Here is a 17,354-nt window from a genome sequence, read left to right on the forward strand (position 1 = left end):
CAAGGACAGTTGTAGCACCTTGTATAGAAACTGCACCTCTGGCTGAGACGAGGAATGAAGTACAGTAAAAGTATTAAGTCATTAGTATGGGTTTCATTCCATTTCATGTCACCGTAAAGACCAGAGTCCCGTCCTGCGTCGTTTTCCAATGCGCAAAACGAAACCGAGGGCTAGAATTTCCCAGCCGGGTACGATTTCTTCAAGACTGTAAATCACCCAGCGTGCATTGCAGAGAGAATGGTAGTCTTGCAATTAGGTTTAAAGCAAGCTCCATTCCTGGGTGTTCCCCAAATTCCACTTTCCTGTGGGCCCGTGTGGGGAGCTTCACCCTGTGGTTATCTGGCGAACTGTAAAAATATTTCTTCAGGTTCCTGTCACTTTACAGCTCATAAAAAAGGTCCTTTTCCATCACCCTCTTATTGCCCGTCCTTATTAAGTGAATTCTGCCCTGTCCTGCGGCTCAAGAACGGGGGCTGCTTCTAGGCCTTGAAAGCGGTTTAAGGCTATTTTGAACTTGCATCGATTGACCCATTCCCGAAATTTACAAGCAAGGTTAATAGAAATGGCGATGGGCCTTTCGCGGATATGATTGTGTTACAGTGAGAGCAGGCTAAGACCAGAGGCTTTGATGGATCACCAGATGTAATGTGTTCTAATATGGCCCGTGTAATGCACCACTCAATCCGACACCTCAATCCACTCACTCCTTGTGCTCTGGGCCGGAGTAATGGAATTTACAAATATTTTGATGAGATGAATGAGCTTCTGGGATATGCGAACCGTCTGCTTTTTGTGTGATGGGGGGGTGGGGGGGGGTATAGAGGTTGACGACCCCTCAGCTGCTGTGTGATATTAAAACCTGGGTCTGTGCTGTAGCTAATAAAAGCACAAAGAGATAAGCCTGTTTGAAACAGAATTGCCTATGGCAGGCCATGGGGAGTGTGTGTGTGTGTGGGTGGGGGTTGGGGTCTGTGAAGGGGGGAAGATTATTGGTAATGAAAGCAGATTGGATTGGGGTTTATGTGAAATAAAACTGGCTAAGAGCAAGCACTTATCTCCATTTCCAGGGCCCCTCCATGAAAACCAGTTTCTCGTTAGAATCCTATAAATCTTTGGAGAGGTTCAAAGGGCTATGCTCTAACCCAGAGCATCTGGGTGATTGGAATATGACGCCTTTCCCTGTAAATCAAAGCCTTGCCAGTCAGTGGATTGAACACGACCAAGGCAGGAAAGGGACAGTGGAATCTGGGAAGTTTTTGCGTATATTGTTCCAGATTTGGGGTCAAGCCATGAGGTATCGTTTGTCATCAACTGGTATGGCTCCTTCTGCAGCAAAATGCAACTATCTACTTTTTCCATGCAGCCTTACCATGGTTGGGCATCCCGTCCAGACTGTACTCTGCTCTGTGCATGGTGCTTGCTGGGATAGGCTCTGTTTTAGGCAGCTAGAAATCGATGGATGTGTATCAACACAGCTGAGCAAGTCCCACGTGCTACTGTGAAGTCGGGCCCTTTTAGTCACACTATTTAGAACCACTTACTACATACGCATACATATATTTATATTCCAATGTAATGTACTGCACTTATTTAGGTTAGAGCCTTAGGCACGTTATAACTTAATTTAGGCCTAGACCATAATAGAACTTGAGGTCTTTCACGTTATAATGAACGGTGACAGAGTGCCAATAATTGAAAGCTGAGGTTGCGAGGCTTGTTTTTCAGGCGGGGGATTAATGCGTGTCTCGCGGAGCGCCGCCTGCGCGTCTTGCTGCGGATTAGGCAGGGGAGCGGGCCCCGCTCAGCCAGAACCGGTGCCCCGCGGTGCCGATGCAGACTGTTTATTTAATTAAGTTAAGAAAACGCTTGTTGGTGGGAGTCCCGCTGTGGAAGGCCGTGGTGCTGTGATTGAGGGCAACGGTGCATTTATCCAAGACGTAATGACCGGTTTGCTGGGGGTCTTCTCGTGCTTGCTTCTCCAAGGAAATTGTTTTTTGCCTGGAAAAGATTCTGGTTATGGCGGCTTCACCTGTATCTTGTGGCTGTATCTTGGGACCTGGTAATCCAGTGCATCTCAGTCTCTTTAAATCCTTGAGAGCAGCACAAATAATTTGTCACATCTTCAATTAAGACAATTATTCAAGCAGTTAAATGCTGTCTGGTATCTTCCTAAAACATTGTTTTTAGAATTGCAAAAGCATGCGTGTCTGTGATCGCTTCACATACATGTATGTTGACTTTGGTAGCGGTGCTATTCTGCATTACGATTCAAACCAGTTAAAAACCAGTTAAAAAAGTCAGTGTCTCGCAGATGCACTACTGTATGTGTATATTGTAGATTTAATTTTAAAAAACATTGTAGATCCAGGTGCAATAAAGTGACCAGCAGGGATACAATAATGTCTTAGTTCTACAGGAAAAAGTATTCGTGGAGCATAGAATTGTTACATATTCAAGCTTTGCGACGCACTGAGCCTGAATAACATTTGTTTAGAAAAGAATTTTCACCGTTTTGAAATGACGTGAAAGGTCCAAGTTGTCTCTGAAACAAGGAATTACAATCTTAAATGGGTGCTTAAATTGAAGGCTTCAAGTAACAGTACTTCCTAAATTACCTTTAATCATAGTTTTTAAGTCTAGCTCCTTTAAAGCTAAACCCCCCATTTTAGTATGTGGTTGCACTGTGATTACCTGTAAATGGAAATGAAAAACACTTGTGAAATGATGGATCACAGAAAAAAAAAAATCAAACAACAATATTGCCTTCACCTACAGTGTCTAATATCCACATCAAATGATTAAACCATTTCGGTGCTACTGTCTTCCCATATGTACTACACTTGAGACCAATAGGCTTAAGGTTAATTATCAATTTGCATTATTGCCCAAAGCCCATATCTGAAGCTGAAGTAAGATCCTAAGTAATTGGCTAACATTTAATTAGTGATTGTGAAAACCTCTCTGCTGTCTTACTGTTGTCAATTCCACCTTCACGCTTGATCTTTGGACATCTCAGGAGTGAATCAAGGCTCTTCATGGCTCGGTATGTGAAGGGACTATGAACCTGAGCTTCAGACGGTGCTGTTAGCTTATTAGATGACTTTTCGTGGCTTGGATCCAAGCGAACTGCAGCAGGCAGAACCGTTTCCATGAGAGATTAGTGATTTTGGAGGGACCATCTTTCGGTCAAGCTGTTACAGTACTCCTAAGCACTGAAGTGTTCAATATTATGTGAATTCTAACCAGGCCTATTCCACGTAACTGTTGATATTCTATGCCTAGAGCTTAATTGTAATTATTAAGAAACCCAAAGTTGTCTGAAGCCTGGAGAAGAAAAGTTATCCATGTCAAGGTGAGACGCTTTCTGAGTCATGTCACGCAGGAAAAGCCACATTCGTATCCTCTCGCTCTAGTTACACTGCGTTTCTTGAGTGATGGAGGTGGTTCTGATTTCTTACTCAGAAATAATCGAGCTCCAGCATTCAAATAAACAAACACACAATGAGAGCAATTAGTGCAACAGTGTGGACGGTGTGGCTTTTAATGCCTTTAGTGGCCTAATGTACCCTTGCCCAGGACACCAGTGCATAGGCCTCTGTCTAGTCATTGACACTTGAGTCTGAAGTAGTGGCTGGTTTTGTAAAGATACGTCTTAATAATACACAAAAGTCTCACAAACTCATGTTAAGTAATATGTAGTTTACGCGTGGGTAAGGTAGTAATACGAAGGAAAATGTTCAAAAATAAAGGATTTACCTATTGAAACTTTAATCTAAGCTGTTTAACGTGTGTTTGACTTCGTTAACACTGCACACTGAAATAAAGCCAAATACAGAAAATCGGCCAACCAAAAAAAAACGACACCCACAAGGCATTATTCCATGCTGTCTGTGCATTGCTACATCACAGACCAGCTGTTTGAATTAATTCCCAGCTGTCCACCTCCAGTACCGGCAACAGAAGCAAAATGGAAATCGTGAGAAGAAAGCCTTTGGGCGCTCTGGGATAGACATATTAACGGTTGATGCTTTTACAGCTCCGTTCCGAGGCCTGTGTCGTTTTTGTGGTTTGCAAAACTACAGCGGCATTGGTGACAAATTGTGTTAATGTTAGAGCCGGCTCCTCAGGAGTTTACTTCAGTCACCTTGCTCTTTCAGGCACTGGGCAGTAAAAGAACAAACAAAAATACTGAGTATTCTACAGAAAATATATTTACCAGATTGTGAAACACCAAGCGAGTTTTAAAAAACCAGTTGGGCTTGGTTGTTTTCCCTGTGAAGCCACAGTGATGCTCAGAATTCTCTTGTCGATTCCTTTTAAGAAAAAAAAAGGTTTGCTTTGGGTCACGCATGCTTACTTGGTGTTTCTGATGGCGGTTCTCCCTAAAGCAACAGACAGAAAAGGCATGAGAAATGTCGGATTTTAGAAACTCCAGAGGGTGTGGTCTTTCCTCTGCAATGACCTGGCGTCCCAGCATAATTGCCGTTCCCTCCCCATGCTGAAGTCCTCACAGGCTCGTGGCCCAGATCCATGAAATTCAAATCCTCACCCGCAAACTGGAAGGGAAAAAAAAAATGGAAGGGCAGGAAAGTGAAAAAGATGGAAGGGATGATTTCTCAAAACTCATCCAAACTGAAACCAAAGGGGAATAGCTGAAACGTTTTTTTAGAAATGCCCAATAGCGCCAGTGTGCAATTTTTCAGACCTTGTCTTATCTTAGAAATCAGCAGACTTGGGTATAACAACCATTCTGGGATCTTAACGCATTCTCTGAGCCTGCTCGGGCTCTGTACCCTCCTCCCCTCTCCTCTTGGACTGTGCCAGCTTTCACAGCGCACCAGGGAAAATGGCATTGTCAGAAAAATAGCTGAAGGGCTGCTGGCAAAGATGTGTCAATTATTTCAGTCCTTATAGGAACTATTTTCCGCAGCTAACAGTAAACTGCCAGTGTACTAATGGAATGTTTAGTTTTCCTCAGTCTCCCATTTCTCCAGGCTGCATTAGAATGGTCTAACTTCACTCTTTCGTTAGTAATCTTCCACCCATCTTTTGAAAAGCTCTGAAAAAGCTTTTTTGATCCATTTTCTTGGACGCGAGCTCTGTTATGTCTGGTAGGTTCTATATAACCCCCAGTTTCAATCGTAGGTTCTTTTAAGACAGTTTTTGATTCGGTCATGGTATAAGCCCCACCCTAGAAAAGCAGGACAGGAATTTCAAGAGGTGGGTCTGCTCCCTGATGCGATTTGTTGAATTACAGTAAGTCATGAATGTAGTCTTTGTGATAAAGCCTGACAAATCCAGGTGCGTGACATTCTGGGTCTCGGTGATGTCAAGCGAGCTCGCTGGACATTTTTGTGATGGGATTTGAGTGCAGGCTTCAAACAGGCTTGCAGAGTGCTCACACCTGGACAGAGACTCAACATCAGAAATGTTTGTTCTTTTTCTTTCTAATTTTAATCTCTCTTTCTTTATGGCATGTAGAATGCAGTGTGCTTTCACCACATCTTCCACGTTCCTGTTTGTGGGTTACCAAAGAGGTTCAACACAATTAAGAATCGTGCTGCTCAGTCACACAGCAGTGAAATGAGGTCGTAATTCTTCGCCAGAAGTTTGATTTGGCTCCTTGAAATTGTCATGTCGAAACCATGCAGCACCCAGCTGGTTTGGTCAGAGAAAGCATTTTATGTGGTTGACTCTTTTAACCAAAGCGTTTTATATATTTGCATCATTTATATATCATTATATATATATCATTTATATAGCTGATTTGTATGAGAACAATTCGGATGAAGCCCCTTGCACAAGGCCATGACAGCAGTGTCTCACCTGGGATTTGAACCCGCAAACTTCCAGTTACAAGTCCAGAGCGCTGAGCAGGGCTCCACGCTGCTGCCTCCTGAGCTATAAATGAAAGTGTAGTCCTGAGTATGCAAAAAAAAAATCATGGCATAACCAGTTAGGATTGCATTTTGAATGCAGGGCTAGCTGCTTAACTACATCCACATGTGTATGGAGCTATTAAGCGGCCATTTCTCTTATAATTATTGATTCACTCAATATGGATTGCAGATCCTGCCTTGGAAGGTGAGGCCCATCAGTCATTCCCCAGTCTGGGGCTTTGGCGCTGAGAACACTATGCAGAAAGACTTTAACCCCCTAGATATGAACGTTTTCTCAGGGGGCCTTGGCTTCTTATCAACTTGATGGGCTTGTTTGTACAGTTGAAACAAAGTGCAAGGACAAACCTTTTTCATTCTCATTCTGAGTTGCCTGGGCCTCTTTCAAATGATACGGTCCTGTATCCAAAGGGTGGCACACTCAGTGCTCAGGATCAAGTGTTCGATTTACTCGTTTATGTTGGGGCAGTAACATACAAAATGATGAGTTTTTGATTACCAAGTGTCTTACAGGGGGAGTTTGGTGTTCCCTGTAATCATTCGTGTTTTGACCTGAAATCTTTTTGTATTCTCAGCATTTGAGCTTTCTGCATGAACTTATAAATGAACGATGGTAAGGGTTGCGTACCGTTAATGTGATGCACAGTGCCAGAGGGTGACCTTCAGCGAAACTCTTGCTGCAAATTCAACCCCTTGCCTGTCTTTCGCCCATCTAAAAATTACTACGTTTTGAAATGCCTTGAATTTGCTTGAAGTCCCATCTCTTTGTAGTTGCCGTGTCATTTTCGATAGCTGCTCCTTTTCAAAGCCAAAATCCTTTAAAAATGTATATAAATGTCAACTGTATATGTACAGTGGCTTAGGTGCGCTGTTTAAACTTGTCATGCCAATTAAAATAAGAGTTCTGCTTAAATGAAACTCCGGCAGAGGGTTCAGAAAGCAGCTTGAGTGACAGAAAATGCAAATGAGGTCTCGCCTTTTGAAATCTGGGAAGCCGTGTTATTTGAAAATGTATCGTCGGAGATGGAAGGGATTGTGGAATGCTGTACATGGGCTAATCAAGGTCAGCCCTCTGTCTCCATGACATGAGGCGCTGAAATCAAACTGAATGTCAGTGAAAAGATTAAGCTCATAAAAAATAGAACAGGACCCCAGTTAGATCCATAAAAGGCAGATTTTTGTTTTCTTAAAGAAAACATTAATATTCAAAGCTGCAGGTATTTATGCTAACAACAGACAGCCAATGTACAAGTTCACTGACTGACAGCTAAGGTCAAGTATCTTTCTCTTAAGGCCCAGTGAAAGAATGATTATCCCCTAGGGTGCGAGTGTCTGCATGGGTATATTCCGACTGATATTGATCTGAATCCGGCACGATTCAAACAAAGGCATTAGGTTGCATGCAAAGGCTAATTGTGGATAACAAATGAATGCGTTCTTGTGTACGTAATGACCCGCAGTCTAGAATTATGGATTCAGACTTGTATTAAAACTATTAAATGATGGGCAATATCTCAGTCTAACCAGTTCCGCTGTAAGAATTTCTGCATTATAACTAGCCAACAAGCACACCCTTGTGATCCTTAAGTGTGGGCTGACTTCTTGAAAGAACAGTCCAAAGCATTTGTCAGTCTTTAGACCCAAATGGCCACAGCTGAGGACATCCCTTTAAGAGTTTTGTGCATACTTGTTTTGCACGAAGCCAAAACAGTTGCTTATTGTCTGTGTAATTTATTGCATTTTTTTTTTTTAATCTAGATATTTGTGGAAATCATTTTCAGGTTATTATATTTGATCAGCTGTCGTGACCGCAACACAATATTATTTACGCAAGTGCTGTTAGAAGTCAGTCAAAAAATGTCCTTAAGTTCATATCTGTAGGCGCCTTTAAAAACTCCTGGGTGCTGACACAGTGCCGTCAAAGCGCCGGTAAATAAGTTACTAAAAAAACAAGTTTCAAATCCTGTAACTGCAGGCTGTTTACGCTGCAAAGGGAGGCCGCAAATGAACGTGGAATTGTGAACGGCTGCCAGGCAGGTGCTGTAGGCCACTGCTGCTGACATGAAAAGCTGATGTAGTGTAACTTGAGGGACGATGTTCAACTAAAGCCTTGCTGTGCTGCTGGTGTAGTTAAAAGGCGAGGAGCTAGGTGGTGCTGTCAATCTGCGGAGGATCGCAGGGCGGCTGTCAGAGCCTGGGTGGAATTTTCAAGTTGGCTTCCCCGGTAGGAAAACTGTGTCGGCTCTGGCTCTGACAGAGGACTCTGTCCCTGACCTCTGACCCCAGCGGAGAGAGCGAGAGAGGACCTGCTTCAGGAACACTTGCAGCCTCATCCCCTCTGACAGTGTGTGGTTCCGGCAGGCCACTCGGCGATTGTCTTCAAGCAGGAAGCTGCCGGGACCTTTCGGGTCTCTAATAGGAGGAAACATCCCTTAATTAGAATCAGAGGGAAGGGAAACATTGTTTCAGCTGAAAAGTGAACACTGGGCCAAAAACCATCTGTGGCAAATATGACTTTAAAAAAAACACAGATTATGCTTAACAGTTTCCTCTTTAGAACTGCTTACCTTAGATTTGATTGTATGTGTTTTTGCTGAGGTACTTGATTAGTCATCAAAGAAGTGTATGAGAATAGTGATTGTGAGAACTGTAAATACCAGCCTCTTGCATACATTATCTGCTGTGCTGAAGTATCCTGAAGTTCCTTCTTAATAACTGTACATTAAACTTGAAGTGTTATGGATTTGGCTCTATAGTAAATTACGGTCCCACTATTTAACCAGGTGTTAACCCTGGTTAAATTCTTTGTTTGCATAGTCTGCATAGTCTGGCTTTTCTGAAGTTCCCCCTGAATTCAGTTAGTGAAATTATTTCTCTAACATGAGCTGTTGTGTATTGGGGCTCCTGGTACAGAATGACTGCTTTGCTTCTACCAGTGTGAAGTGGGTTTCCTCCTATATGTAATGCACGTACAGTAGATACCCTTTATGATTAAAAAGCATTACTGTACATAAATGCCAGGAACTGTGAATTACTATGAGCTTGAAATCATGCTTGCACTTAAAACGTTAACAGCTTATGGATGTTACTGTATGTGCGTCATACGTCTAACCATTTTGTATTCCTAACAGTCAGGGTCTCTAACCATGTCCTTGATAAAAAGTGTAAGTTGTTCTTGTATTGATTTGATGTCAAATTCTTTGTTTTACGTGTGAATTTCAAATGAATAGCCAATTCTGACTTTCTCATTTTGCCCTAGGCTTCCATTAGTTTTAAGAAAAACGTGTTATTCTAGAGGTTAACTTAATTTAACAACTAATACATTTTTTTTCTTTTGATATTGCTAATGATTCTGAACACAGTAGCCACAACGATTAGCCGATAATCGTTAGAGATTTGCTATTGTACTGTAAGTAACGAGCTGAGGGACAGTATAATAGAACTCAAGGGAATAGAAAAATGGAGTGGCATTGGGACTGTATAAAACTACAAGTCCCAGAGAACACCAGGACTCTGGAAATGAGGTAGCAGTTATGGGGATCTGTCACACCTGAAGGAGAGCACCTGTAACAGGTATTCAAGGCGACAAGCAATGTTAGAGTTTATTTTTTCCACTGATTATCACAAGTGAATGAAGGAGGCTGTTAGGAGCACAGAGAGTTTAAAGAGGAAGAATATTTTTTTTGAAAAGCCGATATTTTGGAAGAGGAAATGAAATCATCTTTTTGGCTAAGGAACGCAATTTGGTTGATGTCAAAATCCGATCTCGGAAACGGAAAAGGATTCATTTGACTTCATGGTCACGCTAGTGGTTTGTTATCCTGCCTATGTAGCTAAAGTACTTGCCAAAAGAAATTGTGCTTTTTGCAGGCTGAGCCTTCAGTTTCAATTTCGTGAGCGAGCGAAAATATCAAGTCCTCTTCGTTTTCTGCCTCAATTTGTAATAAAAAAACCCAATCGAAATTAGGTTAATTTGGAAAGCGCATTCTTGTACTGTAACTTGTAATGTCACTGGACATTACTGGAAGCATTTCCGCACCTGTTTCTCAGAGAGCACATTAAAAAAAAAACACTACTTTAAATACAGAAAAGTTCAAGTGTTTTTTTTCACTATTGGACAAACAAAGACAAACCAAGAGCGTTCGGTGGAAATGTAGAACTTCACAATAGCTGTCGGTGTTGGCTTTAATAGGTTGTGCTTATAATCCAGTGGAGCCCGTGGCACTTCAAGAACTGGCTTCTGACTATAATTAACAGCAACTCTCAGACTTCCCCTCAGCAGGGCAAACACACTTAGTTTAGCCCAGTTTTAATTTAATACAGCGCAGGTTGCAAGGCCATCCTTTTAGTTTAGTGGGGGATTGTCAGGCTACAGCATCTAATCAACAGGCGGTTTGCACTCCGTCTCTGTAATACTGAATGCGAGTCAAAAACCGCAGACGTGCTGGTAAGAGAGCTCAGCATGTGTGCTGCACATGTTCCCCATGTAATTTGTGGGTTCACTGTATTAGGTTAGATTGCCTGCAGTGTGCTATTTGACTTTCTAGATAAGAGGTGATAGATGCCACTACAGTGTATTTCGAGGCCATTAATGAAATGCTAGTGTAGGAAGATATGCTTAGCCTGCTTTAATTTTAGCTATGGCCTGAGCTTCTCACATGCCATGCAAAACTCATTTTGCTCCATCTGCTAAATGGCACTCTGTCTGGGTTCTCGTGGTGCAGTTAGGAAGGTACTATTAAGCTTTCACTTGGCAATTTTCTTTTTCGCTGCTTCATTAAATCCAAGGCAAACATTTAATTTTGGGGGGGGAATCTGGAAGCTTGAGTTTTCGTTAACAAACACCGAAAAAGGAACAAACATGTTTGTGGGCCAAGTGGAAGAAAACAACCTTTAAATGTGGCATCAATTCCAACGGCAGTAATAAGCAATGAAAGCTTATATGGGTTGATTAGTAAATGGAACTGTGCAGTAACATTCATTCACAGTCTAATATGTCTAACTAGACTAAGCAAAGGACTGCCAGCGCTTAAATGCTATATTGTTTCCTCAAAAGCAACCACCATGTCTTCAGCAGCCCACCAGGATTGCTGAACAAGCCAACCACTTACTGTGTATACAGTAATCTAGGGTAATAGCACTTATGCATTTCGTATGATTTGAACTGAACATGCCTTTGTCCATCTGGCCTGCAAACTTTAGTGTTTTGACCATCAGCTGTTTCATCTTGAGAGCTACCTCCTTAAGTCCACAATTAAAAAAAATGCTTTTGAAATATGTTACTCTTTGGGGCATTTTTTTTAACCCGCTGTGGCATTTTACCTCTGTTCTTTTAGGATGATAGCTCTGAAGATCGGATAGCTGGCCGTTTTAAATTTGAAGCCAAGACCCTTCTCTTTCATATTCTCCTGTAAATGTTCCTCTGTGGACCAAACGGTTAGGCCAAAGGAGTTTTTAAAGCACTTTGGGTCACTTTTGAGGGCAGGAAATAAGTTCTGCACAGTTGCAGAACTGCATGACAGAAGTTGAGCTGAGGTGATGTTGGATTGAAGGTGCCTGTCAGCCAGGCCTAGACCTTCTTGAACTACTCTCAAAAAATGGTTGCACATGACTTGAAATTTTAAGGACCAGCTGGGAGACAGGGTTCCTTGGCTATTTCCACCCTGCGTGTAGAAAGCTCACACCCCTTTAGAGGATTAATGAAGTAATCAATAGGATTTATCCAATGCTGTGCTACAGTTGTGTTGCACTCCTGAGTGCAGATTCTAACATGGTTCCAGTCTCAAAAGCCTCTAAATCAGGAAAAAATGACTTATACCTTTTCTTAAATGTAACAGTATAATATAAGCAGCAAACACAAAATTTCATGGTATTATTATACATTCACACACAATACATTTTGCTGGCGGGTTATAGCAGCAGTTATAATGGACAAGTTTGGGGGGGACCTCACAAGCCCTTAAATTACATCTGGTTGCATTCATCAGCAGAAGGCTAGGTTACATATTGTTGGTACAAAAACTGAAATTGCGGACTTATGTAAAACTTTTCGTCATCCCCCTCTTTTCTCCTTTTCTGTGCTTAACATTTTCTGTGTTTTTTGTTGTTTGAAAGTAGATTGAAAGTAGACACAACGGTGTTCTTATGATGTTACTGTATTTTCAACCTGAGAAAAAAAACCTTTCTGATTTATTAGGGCTTTGAGTTTTCAGCCATATACCCTCAGTGATGGGCATTTGTGATCGTAGACAGGCAGAATTGAGCCAAGAATCTCCTAAGTGAAATAAATACCTATTGACGTTAAAGGGGTACATTATCAAGACATCGAGGATATAGAATGCTGGGGGTCTATAAGAGAAATGTATTAAGCCCATGGAGAGACTTGGACCTGTGCATGTTGTTCTCTGAGCTGATGAGCTCATGCCTGTTATTACTGTCCAGTTATTCCTCATGTTCCAAAGACCTGAAATGATTCATCCACCTTGGTTTGGAGTCAGGCTCAGTGCATTGATGCATAGTTCCCAAAATGGGAGTATCTTCAAAGCCATAAATGCTGTCCTTAAACATTGGTATGAAAGAAATAGAGATGAGCAGTTAAGAATGAATCACAGCATCATGGGGGGAAAAAGCATCACTGTGAGCCTGCACAACAATATTTTACCATTTAAAATGGTATTTTTGCAGAGAGGGTTGTGAGAGTCGGGGACAAGTTACCAAAACACTGAAGTGTCTACTTTGGATTCTTTCAAGAAACTGCTGGATGAGATCCTCAGGACAATAAACTAATGAGTGGCCTTCTCTCATTCATAACCATTCATCTGGTGAACCATAACAGCATGGAACTTAATGGCTGTTAAGTCTTGCAACAATAATAATCCAAGCCATACAGAGCTCCACTGAATTTTCCATTTTGACTCCTAATAATGGAAAAAAGAAAAAAAGGATCGATGTACTGCGATCAGGAGAAAGGTCTCACAGTTTATGGTTGTTAACCATGAACACGGATGTTGAAAACACATTGTACTTTCCTCATGCTGTCTACCATCCCTTTAATAGTGATCCTTGGTAATTAAAACAGTAGCACTCTGTGTGGTGCTGTATGTGTTACATTGTTAACTTTTCTTGTTAATGGTAACTTTGCATATAGGTGTAAAACTAATCTGCCATGGGCAAGAGGCACTGGTGTTTATCATAAGCAGCACTATATTTTCCCATGAGTACTTTCCACCTTTGGATTCTGGGGTCTGTTTTTTTTGCAATCAGTACGCTACAGTGCAATTGCATTAAAATATGTTCAATGCCAGAAAATTCCAGCTGCCTGGAGAGTCATTGGACCTTATTCTGAACCGCCATTCTAATCACGTGCCTCGTGCCTATTGTTTAAACTTTTATCTGCTTGAAAATAAAGCAGGAAACGACAGTATGCCAGTTGTAACACTGGTAGGTTTTCTGCTTTTGTTTGCTTAGCACTACATTGTTCAATAGGGCAATTTATCAGGGGTGATCGATCTTATTAGTATGGAGATGATGATAACACAGAATATATTGATGTTTTTTGGTGCTGGCATCTTGAGAGTAGTAGGCATTATAAATACACAGCCGCTCTCCATATGTAATTCCTTTGCAATAAACAGAGGCTCTTGCCACAGCTGAAGGAAAGGTAATTCATATAATGCCAGACCTTGCTCTAAAACTCGTCAGTATGCTGAACTTTCTGTGTCTAATCTGCTATTCCTGGCAGCACTCTGGAGTGGTTGTCGCTGATCGAGCGTACATTAGCTGTTTTTTTTTTCCTGCACGCTAAAGTAATGTTTTTCCATGTCTTTTGTCTGTTATGGGCTTGGTTTAATGTTTCTCCTCACTGCCTTTGATGATGCTATGGCAGGTTTATTGGGGATAAATAAAATGATGGTGTTTCCACTGCGCTCTTTTTTTTAAGCGCATGTGCTGGGCACATCAACATTGATGGGTTTATTATCCTCTGAGGATTACATAAGTAAACAGCTTCTAAGAAATTGTTCACAGCCACTCTGAGGAAAACTAGAAGCCTCTAAAGTCTGCCAGTTACACAAGCTTGCTCAATTTTGCAGACTGATTTTGTTTAGACCGTTATATTTAAAATCCTACAAAAACTTGATGTCAAATCTTGCATTCTGTCATTTGGAAGTCAAAAGCTTTGTACGAATTAACAATGCATGTTCATCATTTAGCCTTTCCTCATTCATTCTCATAGCTTTATTGTCTAATTGACTTCTGCAGTCGTTTTATAAAAAGAGGAGATATTAAATCAAAAATGTGATTTTCTTTCTCTGCTAGGGAGCGTATGTTGCCTCTTCTCCTAAAGAAAAGGAGCATTTATTTTAGACAGATGTATGATAAGATGTCACAGTGCATATTACAAGCTGTCCTGCTGTTATATTATGTGCGAGAAGTTGGTTAAAACCTGTGTTTCATTCTATTCAGCTTATGAATAATGGGGAATGGAGAAGTGAGTCTTAAGTCACTGTTAATTTAGACATGCACATGTCGGGTACAGACAAGCATTCTGCAGTCTTGGTAATGTAAATAATATTCAATGACATGAGCCATCAGCCTGCTGATCCATTCAGCATGATAGGTGGAAGCCTTTTAAGCACAGGCCAATAAAATATCATTGACAGCTTGGACAGTTACTCCTTACAGCAGTGAAAGTCTGATTTTCTTATAAGATTTTTTGAGCAACCCTAAAACTATGTTCTTACAACACAAGATCTGTAGCCGTATGTTAATAAATGTCAGGATAATTCTCATAGCTATCAAATGTCAATGTTACATTGCTAACTGAGACCCTTCCGAAGTGTAAATTACTTCTCACCACGCACTTAACAGAAAGGATGATGCGCCTGGTGATTAAGTTTGACAGTCACCATGCACATTACCTAATTTGGCAACTTGATTAATTTTCCTCAAGCAATTTGTTACTTTAATGTTGATCGAAAGGAAAGTCCTTGGTGACACAGGGGCAGAAGTGTTTTCAATCTGTTATTTCGATGGTCCTATAGGGAGCATCCAGTTTTCCTAAGGGCACGTGAGAAGCATCACTTTTATGTTAACAGAGATTTAAGTTGGAGATGGATTTTAAGATGTTTGCATTTTGCATGCCTAGATATGTTTTTACAATGTGAACATACTTTTGTTGTTCTTACCATATGACACTAAATGATACCAACTCAATGTAGATACTGTATAACTATTTGCCACTGACATCCACTGACAGAGTCAGGACCTCAGTTTTACGTCTCATTCAAAGGACAGCGCCTTTTTTTTTTACAGTATAAAAATAGTGTCCCCCGTCACTATACTGGGGCATTAGGACCCACATGGAGCACAGGGTGAGCTCCCCCTGCTGGCCCCACTATCACCTCTTCCAGCAGCAACCTTAGTTTCTCCCAGGAGGTCTCCCATCCGGGTACTGACCATATCACCCTGTATAGGAAACACACTGGAGCTGCAGCAAAGAAAAGGCTGCCCATTGCCTTGAAGCATGGGGAAATGGCACTGTACTCTATATGCTCGGTACAGGCTACTTCTAAGATCCATAAATGGAGCGCAAGCAATGTTTTAATAAGTAAAAGGATTTCCAAAATCCTGTACGTTGAAAAAAATGTAATAATTGCACTGTATTACAGTGCCAAAAAGGTATTTGTAAACTCTCCAAGATAATTAAAGTCGGAAAGACAGTTTCTACTCATGATACCTGGGTTTAATTAAAACCGGTCTTCTCTTAACCAATTGGGTTCATATTTACTGATTCAATGTTTTTTGAGATGCAATGGTATATGAAGTAGAAATGAAATGAATAATAAAGAACCAGTGTGTATGAATTCTTGGGCATCACTTCTTACTTAGCACAGTTAAGGCTGCCCCTGTCCTATAAAATGGCCAGAAACTTGGTTTGGGATCACCGTCCGTGACAGTGGATATGCATTGTGCCACGATTGAACGTGATTTAAGCGGGCATCAGAAAAAGAGTAGGTCATGCTCCTTAGTCTGGAGAGGGTAACAAAACATTTGGGGCTCTGGCCATCTACTGTCCAAGTTGCTCTTAAATATATGTCTGAAATTCATTCCGGAAGACACAAAACACCAGAATAGCTGCTATGGGTTTGCAGGCCTCCCTCTAATGTCAGTGTTCATGCTTCAACCATTAGGAAAAGATTGAACGGGAATGGTTTTCATTGGAAGATAGCCAAGAAGAAACCATTGCTCTTTCAAAAGAATATTGCTGCCCGTCTGAAGTTTGCCACAAGCATCTCGATGATCCACAAGACTTTTGAAAGAATGTTCTCTGGACAGATTAGTCAAAATATTTCTGTTTTTGGCTACAATGAGAAATGTTTTGTGTTGAAAACCAACCGCTGCCTTCCAGCAGATGGATCTTGTCCTTAGCATCAAGCATGGTGGTGGGAGTATCATAGTTTGGGCCTCTGAACCCTTTGGGCTTCGCTGCCTCAGGATCCGAGTGGAGTGCCATCGGTGATACAACCATGAATTCAGTGTTGTCGGCAAATTCCGGAGAACAATGTCAGTGCATCCATTCTCAGATGAAGCAGAACAGAGAGTGGATCATGCAGCAAGACTGAGCTTAAACACACAAGCAGATCTCCATCAGAATGAGATCTATATCAGAAAGTCAAAGTCTGGACCCAAACCCCAATAAAATGTCAGGACACACTGTTCATGTAAAGAAACCTTCAAATATCATTGATTTGAAATGGTTCTGCAAGGAAGAATGGGCTGTAAGTCATAAAAGCCAATGTGAGAGACCAATAAACATCTACAGGAAATATCTAGTGAAAAACATTGCTGCTCAAGGAGGTGCCACCACTTACTGGATCTAAGAGTTCACAAACTTGTGCTGTTGGATCATTTTATTAAATAATTCTGACATAACTTGCATTGTATGGTGAATCAGATTCTCCTCATCTGCACTGTATTGATTCTTACAAGTCAAAAAGAATCCTTATAATTGAGTAAAGTTCTTGCATCCTGCCCTTCTTCATTTACCCATCAGAGTCACCTCAAACCCAGTTAAAATTGCTGGTGCTTTGGCTCATCAATGAAATCCTTTTGTTCTTTGCTCTGTGGTTTTCCAGGGGATGGAATCCCATGTGGGTTAGCAACTCCTGCTTCCCAGAATCTGCTTGAAGTTTGGCAAGGAATTTGTAACCGTTTCTGTAGATGTTTTTTTTTTCTGTCCCTTTTCACAGAAGCAACCTATAATCATATTTTTTTAGTAGGAAATGAATCTCTGCTGTGGAGTATATTCCACGTTTGTATTTCGATAAATGGTTCCAGCTCGACTGAGGCCCTAACCGTCTGACAAAGGGAGCTCTTGTGTGAACAAGCTGGTGATTCAGAATGGATTCCTTGACTCGTCAGCTACTTTTTTAATGCATATAAACATCCTTACCTTAT

General features: G+C 41.3%; 1 protein-coding gene across 3 annotated transcripts in view; it reads left to right on the forward strand.

Annotated features, from left to right (window-relative positions):
• Positions 1–17,354, forward strand: part of pard3ba (par-3 family cell polarity regulator beta a) — a 315,539-nt gene that overhangs the window by 52,147 nt on the left and 246,038 nt on the right. The gene's annotated exons all lie outside the window — the stretch shown is intronic.

This window comes from Atractosteus spatula, chromosome 13 (assembly GCF_055471065.1).
Source record: "Atractosteus spatula isolate fAtrSpa1 chromosome 13, fAtrSpa1.hap1, whole genome shotgun sequence".
NCBI lineage: Eukaryota > Metazoa > Chordata > Actinopteri > Semionotiformes > Lepisosteidae > Atractosteus > Atractosteus spatula.